At 40.3% G+C, this 21,081-nt stretch overlaps 1 pseudogene; it reads left to right on the plus strand.

The window, feature by feature from the left end:
- The first annotated feature begins 248 nt into the window (after positions 1-248).
- LOC138877995 (uncharacterized) overlaps positions 249-21,081 on the plus strand; it is a 42,848-nt pseudogene continuing 22,015 nt past the window's right edge.

The raw sequence follows: 21,081 nt of genomic DNA on the forward strand, positions 1-21,081 counted from the left end.
TCTCATATTAGCAGAAGTCACCTTTTATGGAATTCTCACGGACATAATTCAGTTGTATTATATCGCAAACCTCAAGTTTATTCTATTTGGATGCGAATGGGTGGACAATAACAAGGGGCTTATTGTGGAAGATGATTATGGATTTACTCTTATTAATTTTTCTCATCTACTCTACAAAAGGAAGCACCCGTCAAATGAACCTTTCATCCTTTCTTCTCAAGTTCAACATGTGTTTTATGTCAATCATCCAATGGCAAAAGAATGACAGATTGTAGTTGAAATTAAACCAAGAGGTTTGTATAATTTAGGTGAAAACAAACCAGCAAATGAGCAAATGGAAGAGCACATGGAATTGTGGCCCGAACAACAGCTGGATTATACTGTATTTGAAAATGAAGAGGATATTGAATGGGTTAGAGAAGGTGTGTCAGGAATAGAAATTCACCTACTTACTTTGGAAAGTAATGAGACATATGATAAAGAAGACGATATATCTTAGTTACTTTTATTATTTTTGTCAAGATTGTTATTGAACATATATAGATCATTGAGTTGGAGATTTCTTACTATGCTTTTTAGTTGTTCAAATCTCATATGTGCATGTGTCTTTTTGTTTGGCTTATTAGTTTGATATTATTTTATACTTTTGGATAGTAGAAAATATTTTTCAATTTTACAGGAACTACAGTTTTTGAGCAACTTTGTTGTGATGGCAAGAAAAAGACAGAAATTCTAGTCAAGAAATGTTTCTGCTTGATTTTTCGGAGCAACAAGAAGAACAAATAGGAGGTGCGGCGATGCCTCAACCACCTCAAAACTGGCCCCAAAATGAAGGACAAGCTATCCGATCTGGAAAATCAAGAAATGATTTACATCAAATAGAAAATTCTCTAGGTACTTATTCTGTATAATATCTTATCTTTCTTGAATAGTTACATTTCGTGTATTTGTACACTTTTTCATAGGCATCCTCTTTTTTATATTTGGTTATTGCAGACTCTAGTGCTAGTGAAGAGTAATCTAAGCGACCTAGGGGTCCTACTATGATGCACTCAGGATGGGGAAAAGATGGTGGCATTTTACATGTTGAGTTCAATGATCTTAGCCAAGCTATTGGGCTTGATGCAACTAGATTGAGTTCAAAACTTGGTGTGTCATAGCACGAAATGGAATTTTAGTTCCCTTAAATCATCAAGATTGGAGGCTTGTGCCTAAACTATACAAGAATAGGATATGGGCTCATATTAAGGTGCTTGGAAAAATAAAGAAAAATGTTATATACTAATATGCTTATTGATATTATGCTTTTATATATGTGTTATATGTTGATGTTTGCAGGAAAATACTGATGCAACTGAGGATATGCGGCGTATGTTGATGACATCGGTTGGATCTAAATGGAAAGAATGGAAGCATGAAGCAAAAATGATCGGTTATGAGCCATACAACAATGATATTGAGCGCTTAGATAAACGTCCAGATAGGGGAGAAGAAGACCAATGGCATGCATTAGTTCATTATTGGAGCTCTAATGAAGGAAATGTATTCTCCAAGCATCAAACATCTTCTTCTCTTGCTCTTAGCACATTCCGTATGCGGATCATTGATTGCTGCTAACTCCACACTACTAAAAAGTAGGAAGAGAGGGTCGCAATAACTTTTACCCGATATGAGGGTCGGGATCGATTTCCACAGGGAGCTAGGAATGGAGTGGAGTATCTATCTAGACTACAGTTGTGTAATTATTTCAAATGTCACTTCCATACATTTTTGGGTTTTTGATTATAAACTACTATTATCAAACTATTAATTGAAACTAGATTATGCTATGAGATAATTGATAAGTTGTCTCTAATGGGAAGAAGGGCATTAGGGTCGTGACATTACCTAGGTGGCTAATTGACGGGTAGATGTTACTAAGATTCTATTGACATAATTGGGGCTTATGCTATAACCGTTGCACAATTTTACCCACTCTTACACCTCTCGATAGAGAGAGTGATTTTGCCCAATTGACTCTCTCGAGACCAAATGGGTAGGCAAATTAGCTCAAGTAACTAGGGTTCAAGTTAGGTAATTACTCTTTCGAGGTTTAACCCTTTAATTTGGACTATCAATTCTCTTGAGTGCATCTCAATTCCTTGTTGGGTCAATTTTGGAGACTTAGGCTCTCTTTCTCAAGAAGAGCCAAGTCAACTTAGCTCAAACCAGTGTTTGCAACTACCAATTCATAGATTAAAACATAAAATTGACCCAAATAACAAACACCCATAGTCAATCTAACAATAGATGGCAACACCCATCAATTACCCACACTAGGGTTGAGCCACAACCCTAGCTAATGGGTTTAGCTACTCATGCTTGAAGGAGAAAATAGAGAAATAGATGAAGAACAAGGCATATTAATTAAATGCTAAATTAAAATACAAGAATCTATCGTTAATTTGAAGCTAAGATGCCAAAAATGGCTACAGATGAGGATCCCACGAGCGCAGCTCAGTTCTAGATATATCATATAACCTAAAAAATGGTAAAATATTCTATTTATACTAGGCTGGGAAAACTGGACAAAAATACCTCTGTGGGGTCAGTGCGGGCTGCATAAAATGGACCGCGGCCGCACTAGGCTCTTGGACTTCAATTCTAGGCTCTCTGAACTTGGGCTCCACGGACCGCGACCGCGGAGGCAGCTGGCGCGGTCCGCACAATAATGACCGCGCACCGCATGGCTTGAACTTTGGCATTTTTCATCTCTCTGAATCTCTCTTCCGCGGACCGCACAAAAAGGTAGTGCGGACGCGGAACCTTCACCGTGGACTGTGCAACGTGTACTGCGGCCGCATTGCCTGAAGCCCAGTTTTGCCATCTCTCTGAATCACCTAGTGGGGCCGCATTCAACTTTGTGCGGTCCGCACTAGGCTTGTTTGCCCTTAGGTTACTTTGTCTTTGATACTTGAGCAGGTTTCACTCCTTTTGAGCCGATCTTTGACATTTCGTCACTTTGTCGATCAAACCTACAATCAAGCATAACTTATGAGCCTTTTGAGACTATTTTGTAACAATTTATAATCAAAGCATAGGCAAGAAGGAGCATGAAACTCATTAAAATCCCTACTTATCAACTCCCCCAAACTTAAGCCTCTGATTGTCCTCAAGCAAACAAAATAAGACCCACCCCTTAAGGGAAAATCCAAGTATTTCCAACTATCCTAAAGTAACCTCAACAAACATCAATTGGGACTAATAATTGCCCTCAATACTAATGAATCATTAACAACATTTAAACTTTGAAAAACTATGGATCAAGTGTGACACAAGAGCATCAAGAGTTGACTCATTACATCAAAGAACTCTCTCAATTACTTTGGTCATTGTGGAACCCAAACTCACACATCCTCAACTCTCCCTAAGCAAACCTCACCTTTTAGACTATTAGCACACAAACCGAGGTTAATGGGAATTCACTCATCTTTCTCAAGGAAAGGCCACAAGTCTGGTTCTAAGTACCATATGCTTGCCGCTCATGTAAGTATCCACTAATGTAAGCGTCATTCAACTCAAGATCATATAGGGCTTTTGAGGAGTCAATGTGAAGGCTTTTGGTTCAGGGTAGGAAAAGTTTTTGGTGTAAATGGGTTCCATCTTCCCTTAAGCACTTCTTTTGATTCATTTGGCAAAATTCTTTTGACTCTTTGAGTATCTCACTTCTTTTAAGGGGTTAGAGAGGCATAATGTCACTCTTTCTTATGCATTTCAAAGTGTTTCTCCTTTTTCAACTTTTTCTACACCTTTTTCTCTTTTGTTTTTCTTGAATCCCTTTTTATTCTTTTTCACATTGGGCTTTCTTTTTGTCTTTTTTCTTTTCTTTTCTTTTTCATTGCCTTTTTTTTTGCTTTTGTACCTTTTACCACTTTGTTCCCTTTCTCGTCTCTCCCTCCAAACTTAGAGTTTTGCCATTGATCAAGGAAATATCAGGTGCCAAGATATTTTAGAACGGGTATAGACTTATAGTATTGGTTCTTGAAAGAAAAAGGTTTAAGGTTGAAAAGGGTTAACTAGGAATTATATCATTGGTGGGCTATTGAATTGTTCAACTATCATTTGGATCAAGGAGAGCCTATAATCACTTCTCAAGCCAAATTTCACTCAAGATTTCGCCTCAACAGACATTCAGGGCAGTTCTAGACCATTGGCTCGGGACTTGGACTCACAATTCGATTTCTAACCACACAAGCTCAAGTATTGCTAAAGACATAGAGTCGGGGGCTGACAACAACCTTAGACACGATTGAGCACACAATAGTCCCGAAAGACCACATGATGATTGTTTGGTCAACACAAGAGTCTCAAGGTCTTTCACCATCCTAAATACAACAACTTGTCTTTGACCATGGGATCAAAAGAAAATGTGTTACGCCCAAGTGAAGCTTTGCTTGAGGTACCCTTAACTACAAGCTACCAAAAATAAAAAACAAAAATGGACTCAAACCCTTAAGAAGGTTGTCACACCCTCCATCACCAGGAAGAGCCACCCGGTTCACACAATACTCCACCTTTGGAAAGAACCGTGAAATTAAGAAAACCAAAGGCTTATTGAAAGCGCCAAAAATGAAACAAGAAGCTGCGAGCCAATATAAGAAGCTAAAAATGAAATTGTTTTACGAAAATAAAAAATAGAATGATTATGTACAATAGGGGATTTGAATATACAACGGGGGATGAGTATATACAATAGTGTAACTCTATATACAGACCAAATGAAAGATAAAAAAGTGCAATAAAAGTAACTAAATGTTACACCCCAAGTTTTCATACGTGAGAGTACGTCGTAAGTCATTGATGTAAGCTCGGAAATGAGATTATATTTGGAAGAAAATAAAGTAAGTTAATCATGTTACCTTGGAGGTTACAAATATTTAAGATCATGAATAACGAGTACCAAGAGGGTTGGAAATCTTAGAAGCTAAACCAATTGAAGAAAATAAGTTTTATCGAAAGTCGACAAGTTTTGAATATTATAACATGTACTTTGGGGTAAGACTAGGGTTATTAACATGATAAGGAGGTTATTCTATGAGTTATTTTAGTCGTATGATATTCATTTTCTACATTTTGAAGGCAAGCAAGTTGTGGAACAAGAGTTGGCAAAGGTCATCACAAGTTACATTCATAAATTTGTTGAAATTTAGGTCAAATGTATCTGAGAATTTCTCCAAATATACTTGGAATAATGGGGTGTTCTACCTACCAAATTGAAGGTCTACGAGTCTAGTTTCTAACGCATTAAACCGTTTGTCAATACGACATCGGAGTAGAGAGATATTCGCGTTTTCGCGAGACCGCGCAAGCAGCTCCCAATGGGACCCACTTAGGCGGTGGTTGACCTACTTCAATTTATAAACGATTTGGACGCCTATTTTTGCTCATTTTTCAACTAAAATTCGTCTCCAAACTTCTCCTAACCCTCCTAAACATATACCACAAGGGTTTGAAGTGATTCCAAAGTGATTACACCATATTTCAACATCAAAACTTAGTTCTAGTGAAGAACAACACCTCTTTGAGGTTGTGTTGTCATTGAGGATTGTTGTGGGCTGTATTTGGATGAAATTCCAAGTTGTTGCTGCTGTCTAAGGTGAGTATAACAACCTACTAATTGTGCTTAAGCTTGCTTGTATGTTGGTTAAGTTGTTAGGATGATAAACTACAAGATAATACTTGGATTAGCTTAAGTCACTTCTATGGTGTTGTATTGCTATTAAGGGTTGTTGTAAACTGAATATAACTTGGATTTTGACTTGAAGTTACTGTATAAGGTATGTATATTGTGATCTTGCTTGTGCCTAAGGTTATCTTGATGTTGATTAAGTTAAATGGATGGGCTAGACATGAACTAGTGAATAAAGTTGCTAATTGAGGATAGTTGAAGTTGTGGATTATTTTCGTTGTTATAAATATATGGTTTAAGGCTGGAATCATTGATTAATGACTTCATTATCATGTTAATGATACTTTTATGTTGAAGTAAGAAGTCTATAAGGATTGATAAGGGGTATACGGATTCCAATCGGAGCTTGCCGCTCGTCGTAATGTAGTTGTGACTTGTTGTTGTTATATGGTGTCTTGATATTGATAATTATGTATTGATGGATTGCTCTGGTCATTGTTGTTTGTATATGGTATTGGAGGAGGCCCTTGTTACAAGGGAGATGCTGCCAAAATTTACGTAAACGAGCTACTAGCTTAAGTTATAGACTTAGCCTTTGCTCAGCACTGATTTTGAATCTCCTTATACTATGATAGATTGAGTTGACTTGTTTGAAGAGTTGCTTGGAAGTGATTAAGGACTCAACGGGTTTAAGGTATGTTAAGGTACTTTCTTCTTTCTTTTGGCATGATCTAAAGTGAAATGAATACGCTACTTCATAACGGATCTACTCCTAGCAACTAAGGTTGTCCATGTTGTTCTTTCCTTATAAAATTATTCTAAACAAGTGTGTATGATCCTTAAAATCCTACTAAGGTTCATATTGATGGTAGGGATGTCCATAATGTTCTTAAGTTACTCCAAAAGGTTTAGAATGTGATTCCATGAGTTGAGCATGCATTGTGTATATGTATCTATTTTACTCTATCGAGCCGCGCTATAGTCGGCCGGGTACGACACATATTGTGCAACCACTGATCAGTTGGGTTTACCAAGCTCCACGTGGCCGAGTACGATTATACCTAACCTAATTATGGTCGGGTACGCTTTTACCGAGTCCTCTTTGAGGCCGAGTACGATATGATGATGATGATGCCCACAGAGGCGAATGTTTTTAAATTTTTTATGTATATATGTGTATTATGCATTTCATATCATAGCCCCTAGAGGCACTCAGATGTTACAGGTTGTATCTCCTCTATCTCTCTCTTTACATTACTGTTCTTGTTTATGCTTTCCTGCCTAACATACTCGGTACTTTATTCGTACTGACGTCCCTTTTGCCTGGGGACGCTGCATTTCATGCCCGCAGGTCCCGATTGATAGGTTGACAGTCCTCCTAGTAGGCTATCAGCTCAGCGAAGGTGTTGGTGCACTCCACTTGCTCCGGAGTTGCCTATTTGGTCAGTATGCTTTGGATATGTATTGATTGATATGGCGGGGCCCTGTCCCGACCTTTATGATTTTATGTACTCTTAGAGGCTTGTAGACAGATGTCAGGTGTATGGATAATCATATGGCCTTGTCGGCCTATGTTTCGAGTTTACAAATGGTCATGTCGGCCTTATAGGCCCATATGTCACATATATTAGTTTGTATATCATGTTGGGTCTTCATATGTTGAGTATTCCCTTATGTTTTATTCTTGTTATCTCATGACGGGTTTTCTGGCTCATTTACTCATGATAACATGTTAAGAAAGATATGTTACGTTGGTACTCGGTTGAGTAAGGCACCGGGTGCCCGTTGCAGCCCTTCGATTTGGGTCGTGACAAAAGTGGTATTAGAGCAGTTCTGTCTTAGGGAGTCTACAACCCGTGTCTAGTAGAGTCTTGTTTATGGGTGTGTTGTGCACCACACTTATAAGTAGGAGGCTACAAGGCATTTAGGTCTGTCACTCTTTCTTCTTACTCAAGATCGTGCAGTAGAGCTCAGTTGTAAGAATTCAAACTCCTAAATTCGACTTTAGTCGTAATACAACGATACCTACATCCACAAAGATAGTTGGTAAGAGACTGCATGTGGATGTGGAAGGGTTGAGTCAGAGGAACTCGATTTCACATCATGCTTATGATGAGTAAATATGAGGTCTTCAACAGATCATGTGTGTACTAAGATGTGTATGATTCTTAATAAGGAGCCTTAAGGCACGAATATCTATTCACGAATATGGTGAAAATCTATGAGGAATTCAGAAGCTAGATACAAGTTTTAACAAGTAAAAGAAGTAAGGTGAAGAGGGGTACGAGTCACCCAGATAATGAAGATTATCAATATTTTCAAATTAGGCAGAGAAATATAAGCATTTTGGTACCTTCATCAATGACAGAGGTAAGTACAATTGGCCACACCCATCTCAGTTATGTTCTATAGGAGCTAACAAATATTATTTAAGAGAAAGATGGGATATCAAGATCCAGTTGGAGTTAGAGTAACCCAAAAATTATGGATAGGTTGTTATCATTAACTACCGTTTCCGAAAGATGGTGCAAATATGGTAATAGATCTCCTTCTAAGACACCCAGATGGTGAACTCTAGAGTAGTACAATCAGATACGAATACTGGAATATTCAAAAATTTCAGAAGATAGGTAGTGGGATCCTAGAAGGGACAAATATTTACCTTAGTATGACTCTAGCCCAGAGTAAAAAAAAGAATGTTAGGCATTCCCAAGAGCTAGTGAGATGAAGCTAGGGGAGCTTATAGGGAAAGAACTTTTTGTTGAAGTTTTCAGAATAAAGTGATAGACAAAAGAAATATTATCCGGAGAATAAGAAGAAAATAAATGAAGCATCATGAGTAAGATGTGATATATGGGTAATAACAGTAAATCAAAATATGACACGATGATAGAGTCTATAGTCAAGTGAAGGAAAATACAAGAGGTGACAAGCCTTAAGGCAATAAAAGAGTATAAGCCATAAAGTCATATTCTTATTTCGAGAAATGAGTTGGTGACTTCAACGTGATTACCAGGAGGAAAGGTTAGACCCCAGAGTAATAAAAATCAGTATGGGCTGGTGAACAAGATAAAACCGAACATGAATTAGGGACCGGAGGATTTGATAATGGTCGACATCGTGAGAATTTCAAAGATCGTGCTCCAACAATAATAGAATAGACAACAGACGAATAACCTTTAAAGGTTATTTAGGAAGTCGCTTACCTAAAGCAAGCACTCTGAGCAGAGTTAATCTTAAGGGACTAAGTGTGCCAGTTACCGTAGGTGTCACCTTCGGGCGTGAGAAATTTAGTTATCCCTAGTACAGAAGGTTACCATAAGGTGATTAAGGTTCATTGATAATGTGAAAAGACGCCAAAGATGAAGAGGTAAAACAACTATAGGTAGATCGTCGTAGTACTAAATCTTAGTACTCCACTGAAGGGGGGAATATGGTGTGATATGATATTAAGTCGGAGTTAAGCGGTTCAGTTAACTATGGAATGGTAAAGGTAGAATGTGGTAAAAAGGAGAAAGGGATGATGTTGCATTTATTCAGTTCCTGCAGATATGTTGCGACTCTAGAACATTATACAAGCACGACACCGGGGAGTGGCAGTAAAAGTTTCCGGCCAGGATGTTATTGATAAATAAGTGTGAATGGACACTTGATACATCAGGAGCTAGTGGAGGGAGATAAGTTAAGACAAAGGATATATCCCAAGAAGGATTATGTAGAATATATATATATATATATATATATATATATATATATATATATATATATATATATATATATATATATGAGAATGGACCAACGAGTAATTAGTAGTTGATTCAGGAAGAGACCAGTTATGGCTAGACAAGAGGTCACAGATAAATCAATAGATCATGCAAGATAAATGTAGTGAACCGCAGCATAGTTCAGTCTCGCAGATACGAGATCGCAATCATTTGAAAAAGTTTCAGATAGGAGTTGAGGCAATTAAAGGTACCATTTTTAAGGTTTATAAAAATAAGAGAGAGTGCCACTAAGGAGACAATAAAAATTTGAGCTTAGAAGTAACCCTACGAGCACAAAGGCATAAATTTATGTAACTAAGGATTATTATGGGCGAGTAAGAATAACGAAAATTACCTTCGGGTGTACGATATATCAAGCTCGCAACTTTACAAGAGCCAGAAGGTCTCCCTAAGTACTACAATGAAAGACTAGCTGAGGAAATAAGGAAGAAGGTTTCCACCTAAGCATAGTGAGCTAAAGAGTAAATTATCCTGTAACAACAGTCTCACTACAATATTGTATACACTCCATAAGAAAGTGGCACCTATCATGGCTAATGAATGGTAAAAAAAAGCCATCAAAGGTGATGTTTGAGATCATATGAGGTACAGGAAATTATAGTATTCGTGGGCAAAAAGACAAGCCAAGTATTCATGCAACAAGTGATAGAACGACCAGCAAAAGTAATTGCTTACATTTAAGGACAACTGAGAAGGCACGAAAGGAAATTTATGGTGCTAGCAAGTTAAAGGAAGGTTGCGAGTAGTATAAATAGATCGGTGTAGGTCCTAAGGTAAAGTATTGTAGAGCAACAAGGTTTTAGGTAGATAGGAGTAAGGATATGAAAAGGTGAGTGAGAAGGTGACGAGAATATGTATGTCCTCGGGATTAAACCCATCAAAACAAGGGAGCTGATGATTTCCATATGTAATAAAAAGCTCGGTACAGCCTGAATGAACACAGAGGAGTCTGATTCTTAGGCCTTTGATTGAGTAATGATTTAACGAGAAAGGGATTTCATTAATTGCACGGGATTAGAATACCCCCATAAGATGAATCGCGTTGGGATGCAATGAAATACGGTTATTGAAGTATAGTATTATCCCTAGGTGGATCAGGAAAATCACTTCATATGTTCCCCGATAAGATGTGAGCCCTAGTGACAGTGTATTACGTAAGAGGTTGCAAGTTATCAGTGATAGATTATAGATCAACATTAAGGTGAATAAACAATAGATGGGTACAAGTTCCAAAGTTCGAGATGAGATTTGTTTGTTATTCTTAGATGAATAATAATGAGGAAGCACTAAAGGACTTAGATTTATACATATAGGATAAGCAGCGAGAGAGTAACCTGGAGTTGGGTAGCAAACCTCGGTAATAATAAACCGAAGTAAGTTTTATGGTATAGTATAACCTACCTAGATGTAGTAAATCCATAAGGATAGATATACAAGGCTATGAAACAAGAGATAGAAATATAGTCTTAAGTTCGATAAAGTACCAAGCGAAAGACATCAGTACACCTATAGATGCCTAGAGGGACAGCTTGTCATAATTCTATATATGTTCATAAAGTGAGGCTTAGAGATTGGCTAAAAGATGGAGGAAAAAGAGAATACAAAGTCGCTAGGCGCTCATACAAGGACACAGTCGTACATACTGCATGACATAAGGTATCAAATGTTACGATGTTGGAAGAATTCCAACCACATGTCATGGTGTGACAAAGAGGCCTAAAAGGGGGAATGCCCAAGCATTTCGATTTATTCACAAAACAATTGCTTAGATGGAAAGATGAGCATTAAAGTATTCGTAAGAGCCATAGTTTATGAAACTGATAAGCGCATCAGTCAACATTCGAGGACGAATGTTCCAAAGGGGGGAATGATGTTACACCCCAAGTTTTCATACGTGAGAGTACGTCGTAAGTCATTGATGTAAGCTCGGAAATGAGATTATATTTGGAAGCAAATAAAGTAAGTTAATCATGTTACCTTGGAGGTTACAAATATTTAAGATCATGAATAACGAGTACCAAGAGGGTTGGAAATCTTAGAAGCTAAACCAATTGAAGAAAATAAGTTTCGTCGAAAGTCGACAAGTTTCGAATGTTATAACATGTACTTTGGGGTGAGACTAGGGTTATTAACATGATAAGGAGGTTATTCTATGAGTTATTTTAGTCGTATGATATTCATTTTCTACATTTTGAAGGCAAGCAAGTTGTGGAACAAGAGTTGGCAAAGGTCATCACAAGTTACATTCATAAATTTGCTGAAATTTAGGTCAAATATATCTGAGAATTTCTCCAAATATACTTGGAATCATGGGGTGTTCTACCTACCAAATTGAAGGTCTGCGAGTCTTGTTTCTAACACATAAAACCGTTCGTCAATGTGACATCGGAGTAGAGAGATATTCGCGTTTTCGCGAGACCGCGCAAGTAGCTCCCAATGGGACCCACTTAGGCGGTGGTTGACCTACTTCAATTTATAAACGATTTTGAAGCCTATTTTTGCTCATTTATCAACTAAAATTCGTCTCCAAACTTCTCCTAACCCTCCTAAACATATACCACAAGGGTTTGAAGTGATTCCAAAGTGATTACACCATATTTCAACATCAAAACTTAGTTCTAGTGAAGAACAACACCTCTTTGAGGTTGTGTTGTCATTGAGGATTGTTGTGGGCTGTATTTGGATGAAATTCCAAGTTGTTTCTGCTTTCTAAGGTGAGTATAACAGCCTACTAATTGTGCTTAATCTTGCTTGTATGTTGGTTAAGTTATTAGGATGATAAACTACAAGAAAATACTTGGATTAGCTTAAGTCACTTCTATGGCGTTGTATTGCTATTAACGGTTGTTGTAAACTGAATATAACTTGGATTATGACTTGAAGTTACTGTATAAGGTATGTATATTGTGATCTTTCTTGTTCCTAAGGTTATCTTGATGTTGATTAAGTTAAATGGATGGGCTAGACATGAACTAGTGAATAAAGTTGCTAATTGAGGATAGTTGAAGTTGTGGATTATTTTCGTTATTATAAATATATGGTTTAAGGCTGGAATCATTGATTAATGACTTCATTATAATATTAATGATACTTTTATGTTGAAGTAAGAAGTCTATAAGGATTGATAAGGGGTATACGGATTCCAATCTGAGCTAACCGCTCGTCGTAATGTAGTTGTGACTTGTTGTTGTTATATGGTGTCTTGATATTGATAATTATGTATTGATGGATTACTCTGGTCATTGTTGTTTGTATATGGTATTGGAGGAGGCCCTTGTTACAAGGGATATGCTGCCAAAATTTACGTAAACGAGCTACTAGCTTAAGTTATAGACTTAGCCTTTGCTAAGCACTGATTTTGAATCTCCTTATACTATGATAGATTGAGTTGACTTGTTTGAAGAGTTGCTTGGAAGTGATTAAGGACTCAACGGGTTTAAGGTATGTTAAGGCACTTTCTTCTTTCTTTTGGCATGATCTAAAGTGAAATGAATACGCTACTTCATAACGGATCTACTCCTAGCAACTAAGGTTGTCCATGTTGTTCTTTCCTTATAAAATTATTCTAAACAAGTTTGTATGATCCTTAAATCCTACTAAGGTTCATATTGATGGTAGGGATGTCCATAATGTTCTTAAGTCACTCCAAAAGGTTTAGAATGTGATTCTATGAGTCGAGCATGCATTATGTATATGTATCTATTTTACTCTACCTAGCCGCGCTATAGTCGGCCGGGTACAACACATATTGTGCAACCACTGATCAGTTGGGTTTACCGAGCTCCACGTGCCCGAGTACGATTCTACCGAACCTTATGATGGTCGGGTATACTTTTACAGAGTCCTCTTTGAGGCCGGGTACGATATGATGATGATGATGCCCACAAAGGCAAATGTTTTTAAATTTTTTATGTATATATATGTATTATGCATTTCATATCATAGCCCCTAGAGGTACTCAGATGTTACAGGTTGTATCTCCTCTATCTCTCTCTTTACATTACTGTTCTTGTTTATGCTTTCCTGGCTAACATACTTGGTACTTTATTCGTACTGACGTCCCTTTTGCTAGGGGATGCTGCGTTTCATTCCCGCAGGTCCCGATTGATAGGTTGATAGTCCTCCTAGTAGGCTATCAACTCAACTAAGGTGTTGGTGCACTCCACTTGCTCCGGAGTTGCCTATTTGGTCAGTATACTTTGGATATGTATTGATTGGTATGGTGGGGCCCTGTCCCGACCTTTATGATTTTATGTACTCTTTAAGGCTTGTAGACACATGTCAGGTGTATGGATAATCATATGGCCTTGTCGGCCTATGTTTCGAGTTTACAAATGGTCATGTCGGCCTTATAGGCCCATATGTCACATATATTAGTTTGTATATCATGTTGGGTCTTCATATGTTGAGTATTCCCTTATGTTTTATTCTTGTTATCTCATGACGGGTTTTCTAGCTCATTTACTCATGATAACATGTTAAGAAAGATATGTTATGTTGGTACTCGGTTGAGTAAGGCACCGGGTGCCCGTCGCGGCCCTTCGGTTTGGGTCGTGACACTAAACGTAAAATTATATACAGACCAAAGATGAAAATCAAGAAGACATAAAATGTAATAATATATACAGTCATCCAAAAATTTAGGGTGCACCCCCTCAAATAAAAGCTGGCATTGTCCCCAATGCCAACTAAATAAATAAGCACCAAAAAGTATTAGGAAAGATTGTGGGGATTCCCTAAGCCGTGTCTGTCTATATGGGATCATCAGTGGTCCCCGGGACCTCTGTATGCACGAGAACCTCTGACTAGTTCCCGGTCTCCTACTGCTCAGCTGCTGGGACTAGGGCCTGGACCTGGATGGGCTGAATATCAGGAACATCCTATGGCTGACTGGAGGAAGCCTCCAGTGGGTCCGCCAGATGGATGATCGCCTCATCTGCATTAGGGAGCTTCCTATTCTTCTTTGGAAGCCTCGGTGTCTGCTCCTGCTGTGGCTCTACTGCTGGAGCTGGATCCTCAAATAGCAAATCTAAAGGCAGCTGGTCTGACTTCAGTTTGTCCACATCCGCTCTAAGCTCCTTCACAGACTCCCTGGAAGCCCGTGTTTTGTGCAGCTTCTTGTGCTCCCTAGCAAGCTCCTTTAGGGACTTGCCATGTGAATCCACTGCCTTAGCCAAGGCACCCTGAGTACTGATGATCCTTTCCTGGTTCTCCAGGATCTTCTTCAATGTATCCTCAATTGACTGTGGAATTTGTGCTGGCTGCGGTGCCGACTGAGCCGCAATGGTAGAATTCAAGGTGGACAACTTGGATGATGCAGCTGACGTCCAGTTGTTCAAGATATGAAGTGTCTGTCTTAGCTGGTGGGAAGTGATAGGATGGGCCCGGGAAGATGGAATCCCCAGGCCAGCTGAAGTAGAGGGACCAACAGTAGTGGAAGGTCTGGGAGGCATGTCAACAACTATGGAGGCAGGCTCAGTGGAGGGCTCTACCGCAACCGACTTTTCAGACTGGCCAGTTGGGGCAGGGGCAGGCGGCTTGTAATTCTTGTCCTTGGGGTTGTCTGACCCCTTTAAACTATATCACAAAAACGGAGCCACAGGTTTGACCTTAATGTCAAAAGGTCTCTTCTTCACCTCCAGGTCCTAGAAATACAACCAAAAGCTAAATCAAAGATAGATTCATGAAATATAACAAAAAATGAGTAGAGAACACTTACCCCAATTCATAGTTGGGAAAAGGGTAGTTCCGGTCATGCTCAACCCCCACTAAAAAAATGATGCGGGACATCACATTGCTCACGTTGATAGGGTATCCCACCATAATAGATGCAATAAGAACAGCCGAGCAAGTGGAATAGTCTGATCATGGGTAGTGGGGTCAAGCCGACTGCACACAAAAGTCAACCACCCCCTAGCCTCAAAGTTAAAGGTCCTCCGAAGGATTTTGGCCCCTGCTATCAACCACTCTGGAAGAGTACCCAGGATTGACAGGTATGAAGCTAACCACAGATGAACCTCCTCGCCCATTGCCAACTTTTCATTGCAAAGGGACTCATCTTCTTCATTGAAACCCAGGTATTCATTTAGTGCCTTCCCTGTAAATGCCACATTTTTGTTTCGCACTTTGGTCACTTTAGTTCCCTTCAAGATGTGGGCCACATTGCTATAGAACTCCTTGACCATGTGCTCATTCGCCTTCACACAATTATCCCGAAAATGCTCCCAACTCACTCAAGCTCAAAACTGTCTATGCATATTAAGGTGTAGGGGCAGCAGGTCTCTGTCAATAAAACTCCTCTCAAGAATCAACTTCCATAGTGGCCACCATTCCCTAAACTTGTGGCATGCCACCTGGCTAACAAATCTATCCTCCCAGACTGCGGGATTTATAGTCCGGTCAACACCCCCAACCTGAGGCACACCACCCCCAGGTACCTCCTCATCTCTCTCATCACCTACGCCTACACCCTCCCCGGATAATGAAGCTGTGGGGGAGGTGGAGTACTCGCCACTGCCGGCTACTGAGCCCTCAGACGATTTAGTGGAGACATGATCTGCTTCTTGGGCAGTAGGTGTGGGTGGAGGAGTATCATCAGTCAATCTCATTCTCCTGGGCCAGTCAGGGACATATTTGGGCACAAAATCAGAGGAAATATCCTAGGAAGGCATGTACTCACTCCCCGACTGGTCACAAGCTCTATTAGCAGCTTTAATTGCTTTCCGCATCCTTTTAATACTTTATCTCACTTGGGGAGTGCGTCGAATCATATTCTTGCCCTTGCCTCCCCGGGAGGAATCACCTCAGCTGTGTTGTTTTGCGCCTTAACCTCTTTGTTTGACCATTGTCTGCAAGCACAAATATCTAGATTTGTTAGTATCAACACAAACAGTGAATCAGTTGTGGAAAATGAATTGAAGAACAGAAGCCCAAAAGTTACAGAAAATGTTGCAGACACAGTGCATCGCGGATCGCACATCGCACAAAAAGGAGTGCGGCCGCACTGGGGGCACCGCGGTCCGCATTGTGGAAAGTTCTAAAAATCCACTTCTCTGAATCTAACCATCGCGGCCCATATAAAGTAGCATCGCAGCCATGGTGGGCCAGCACGGACCGTACAAAATGTAGTGCGTCCGCGCTGGGCAACATGCCTATCTTTTTGAACATAAGCACCGCGGTCTGCACAAAGTGGTACAACAGACCGCATTAGAGCACCACGGACCGCACAACAGGGACCACAGTCCGCGGAGGGTGCTTAGTCAAGACACTGAGGTAGGGTTCATGGGTTTTGCCTTTTTGTTTGAGTTTTCACCTAACTTTGTCCCTACTCAATTTACCGAGTTAATAATACTCCTCAGGCAAACAAAACTTAACAGTTAAACTAAACTAACATCAAAATTGAAGAATTACAGGGGGGATTACACAGTTAATAGAAAAGGACATAAAATGAAATTAAATAATTAAAATAGCAAGAAGTGGTTGAATTGTTGCCAGATATTGAGAAGAAGTGAAGAAACACAATGCAAACAAGCTAGCACGAAGAAGAGGGAAGATGAATAGTAATTTTTAGGTCTCTAAGAATCAATTTTTCCAAAAGGGTAACCGGTGACCCCTGTGGTCTCTTTATAGAAAAACATATGGGACCCAGTCTTACCTACCAGCGCGGCCGCACAAAACGGACCGCGGACCGTGCTGGGTTTGTTCAGAAGAAGCTTGAGAAGGTAACCTCCGCGGTCCGCACAAAACAGACCACGATCGTGGAGGTCCACCGCGGTCCGCACTAAATGGAATGCGTCCGCGGTGGTAAATTTCAGAGAGTTCCTCACTTGGTTCATACCAGTGCGGGCCGCACAAAGTGCAATGTGGCCGCACTGGCAACTTCAGAGACTATTCAATTTGTTCATCATGTTTTGCACTGTATCAACACAATCCCTGCAACATCTCACAACCAATTGGTCCCAAAAATAAAACCTAAACTACAAAGAAAATCAAGGAAAACAAGAAGAAAAAGACATGAGTTGCCTCCCAAGAAGCGCCTGATTTAACGTCGCAGCACGATGCATGTTACCATTACATCACTTTAGATGAAGAAGCGCCACCATGTGGCTGTCATCAAACTTCCCAAGGTAATTCTTGACTCGGTGCCATTAACTCTGAAAACTTCACCATTTTTGTTCCTTAGATCAAGAGCACCAAATGGGGTCACAATCACCACTTCAAATGGCCCATCCACTTTGACTTGAGCTTATCCGGAAACAGACATAACCGGGAATTGAACAAGAGAACCATATCTCCAACCTTGAACTCCTTACCCCGAGCATATTTGTCTTGAAGGTACTTTATTTTGTCCTTATACAAGGATGCACTTGAGTAGGCATGGAATCTAAACTCATGGAGCTCATTGAGTTGTTCAACACGAAGATTTACAACAACATCCCATTCCAATTCAACTTCCTCAAAGCCTACATGGCCTTGTTCTCTAAACCGGAAGATGACAAGCTTTTCCAAACACCAACCGATACAGAGACATACCAATCGGAGTTTTGTAAGCCGTCCGATAAGCCCATAGAGCGTCATCCAACTTTTCGACCAATCGGTCCTATTGGCATTGACAGTTTTTGACAAGATGCTCTTAATTTATCAGTTGGAGACTTCCACTTGACTACTAGCATGAGGATGATAGAGGGTAGAAACCTTATGATTGACACCGTACTTCGAAAGCAATGTGTCGAAAGCCTTGTTGCAAAAGTGAGACCCCCATCACTGATAATCGCACAAGGAGTGCCAAACCCTGTGAAGATGCTCTTTTTAAGAAATGCCACAACACTCCGGGCTTCATTGTTAGGCAAAGCCATGACTTCAACCCATTTCGAGACATAATCAACCGCCACGAGAATGTAAGTGTTCCCACAAGAGATAACAAATGGACCCATGAAATTGATGCCCCAAACATCAAAGATATCCACTTCTAGAATTGTATTGAGAAGCATCTTATCCCTTTTTGAAATTTTGCCCGCTCTTTGGCATTCGTCACATCTCTTGACAAAATCGCCCGCATCTTTGAACAAGGTCGGCCAATAGAATCCACAACTAAGCACTTTCGAGGCGATCCTCACCCCACCATGATGGCCACCATAGGGTGAAGAATGACAAGCCTCTAAGATACTCAATTGTTCTTCCTCCGGAACACATCTACGAATCACACCATTCGTGCAAATCTTGAACAGGTATGGCGCATCCCAATAGAAATCCAAACTATCCCGCTTGAGCTTCGTCCTTTGGTTAGAAGAGAGCTCATACGGGATTATTCCGGTCACAAGGTAATTGGCAACATCGTCAAACCATGGCCTTCATTGACACCACAAGGAGTTGTTCGTCGGGAAATGAATCATTGATCTCAAGGCTATCACAAGGCCTCCCCTACTCATCCAAACGGGACAAGTGGTCCGCCACATGATACTCACTACCTTTCCGGTCCACAATTTCTAGATCAAACTCTTGGAGTAGTAGCACCCATCTAATCAATCTTGCCTTGGAGTCTTTCTTTGTCATTAAGTACCTAAGGGTGGCATGATCGGTGTGAACTATAACTTTGGCCCCCATAAGGTAAGGTCAAAACTTTTCCATAGCAAACACAATATCCAACAACTCTTTCTCGGTGACTATATAGTTCCTTTGAGCCTCATTCATGGTCTTGCTTGCGTAGTGCACCGGATGAAATATCTTGTTGATCCTTTGGCCCAAAACAGCCCCAACCGCAACATCACTAGCATCACACATGAGCTCGAAATGTAAGCTCCAATTTGGTGTGGTAATGATGGGGGTAGAAGTCAACTTGAACTTGAGATGCTCGAATGCTTGCATACAACTCTCATCGAACAAGAACTTCGCATCTTTCTCTAGCAACTTGCACAAAGGGTGTACCACCTTAGAAAAATCATTTATGAACCTCCGGTAAAAACCTATGTGCCCAAGAAAACTCCTCACCCCTTTGATAGAAGTAGGGGTAGGAAGCCTCGAAATCACCTCTATCTTGGATTTATCCACTTCAATTCCTTGCTTCGAGATTTTGTGACCCAAAACTATACCCTCTTCTACCATGAAATGATACTTTTCCCAATTGAGAACAAGGTTGGTGTCATCACACCGGACCAATACTCTATCCAAATTTTTCAGACACTCATCAAAAGAATCCCCAACCATGCTGAAATCACCCATGAAAACCTCCAAGATATCTTCCACCATGTCGGTGAAAATAGCCATCATGCAACGTTGGAAGGTCGCCGGAGCATTACACAATCCGAACGACATTCGAGAGAAAGCGAATGTGCCATAAGGACATGTAAAAGTTGTCTTCTCTTGGTCCTCCGGGGCAATTAAAATTTGATTGTACCCTGAGTAACCATCCAAAAAGCAATTGAAAGCACGCCCCACAAGACGATCTAGCATTTGGTCAAGGAATGGCAATGGGAAATGATCTTTTCGGGTCACCTTGTTTAGCTTCCAATAATCCATACATACTCTCCACCAGGTGACCGTGCGAGTAGGAATGAGTTCATTGTTGTCATTGGTCACCACAGTCATACCACCCTTCTTTGGCACACATTGCACCGGAGAAGTCCAAGAACTGTCAGAAATAGGATAAACCACACCGGCGTCTAACCACTTGATAACCTCTTTCTTCACCACTTCTTGAATCGCCTCATTTAATATTCTTTGATGCTCCAAGGAAGGATTTGCATCCTCCTCCAAGATGATTTTGTGCATGCAAAATGCAGGGCTTATTCCCTGAATGTCAGTTAGAGTCCATCCAATTGCCCTTTTTCGCTTTTGAAGCACTGCCAAAGTGGCCTCAACCTGCATGTTAGTAAGGCAAGAAGAAAGAATAACTGGTAAAGTAGAACTTGAGCCTAAGAATTCATACCTGAGGTGTGGAGGAAGTGGTTTCAACTCCAACACCGGTGGCTCCTCAATTGATGGCTTTGTTGGTGGAGTTTTCCGATTTTCAAGATCCAAAGATAATTTTCTTGGCTCATAAGAATAAGAGCCCATCCCATGTATGGCATTCACGCACTCCACTCTACTAGCATCATCATTGACATCCATGCTTAAGAGCACTGCTTCAAGAGGATATTCCACATTGATCATATCACTGGTGTCATCCACAATCACAGCTGTGACAAGGTCTACAAATGAGCACACCTCGGTGCTATTGGGTTGCTTCATAGATTTGCAAACGTGGAAAATGACCTTTTCATCTCCCACTCGGAAAGTGAGCTCACCCGCTTCAACATCAACCAATGCCTTCCCCGTTGCAAGGAATGGTTTTCCCAAGATAATAGGAACCTCGTAGTCCACTTCATAATCTAAAATAACAAAGTCGGCTGGCAATATGAATTTCTCCACCCAGACATGCACATCATCAATAATGCCCAAAGGTCGCTTCATCGATCGATCTGCCATTTGAAGTCTCATTGAAGTTGGCCTAGGTTGCCCGATAACCAAAGCCGAGTAGGGCATCAAATTGATACTAGCTCCCAAGTCACAAAGAGCTTTGGCAAAATCCGCACTCCCAATGGTGCAAGGAATGGTGAAAGAACCGGGATCTTCAAGCTTCGGGGCCATTGA

The sequence above is a fragment of the Nicotiana sylvestris genome, chromosome 9 (assembly GCF_000393655.2).
Source record: "Nicotiana sylvestris chromosome 9, ASM39365v2, whole genome shotgun sequence".
Taxonomy (NCBI): Eukaryota; Viridiplantae; Streptophyta; class Magnoliopsida; order Solanales; family Solanaceae; genus Nicotiana; species Nicotiana sylvestris.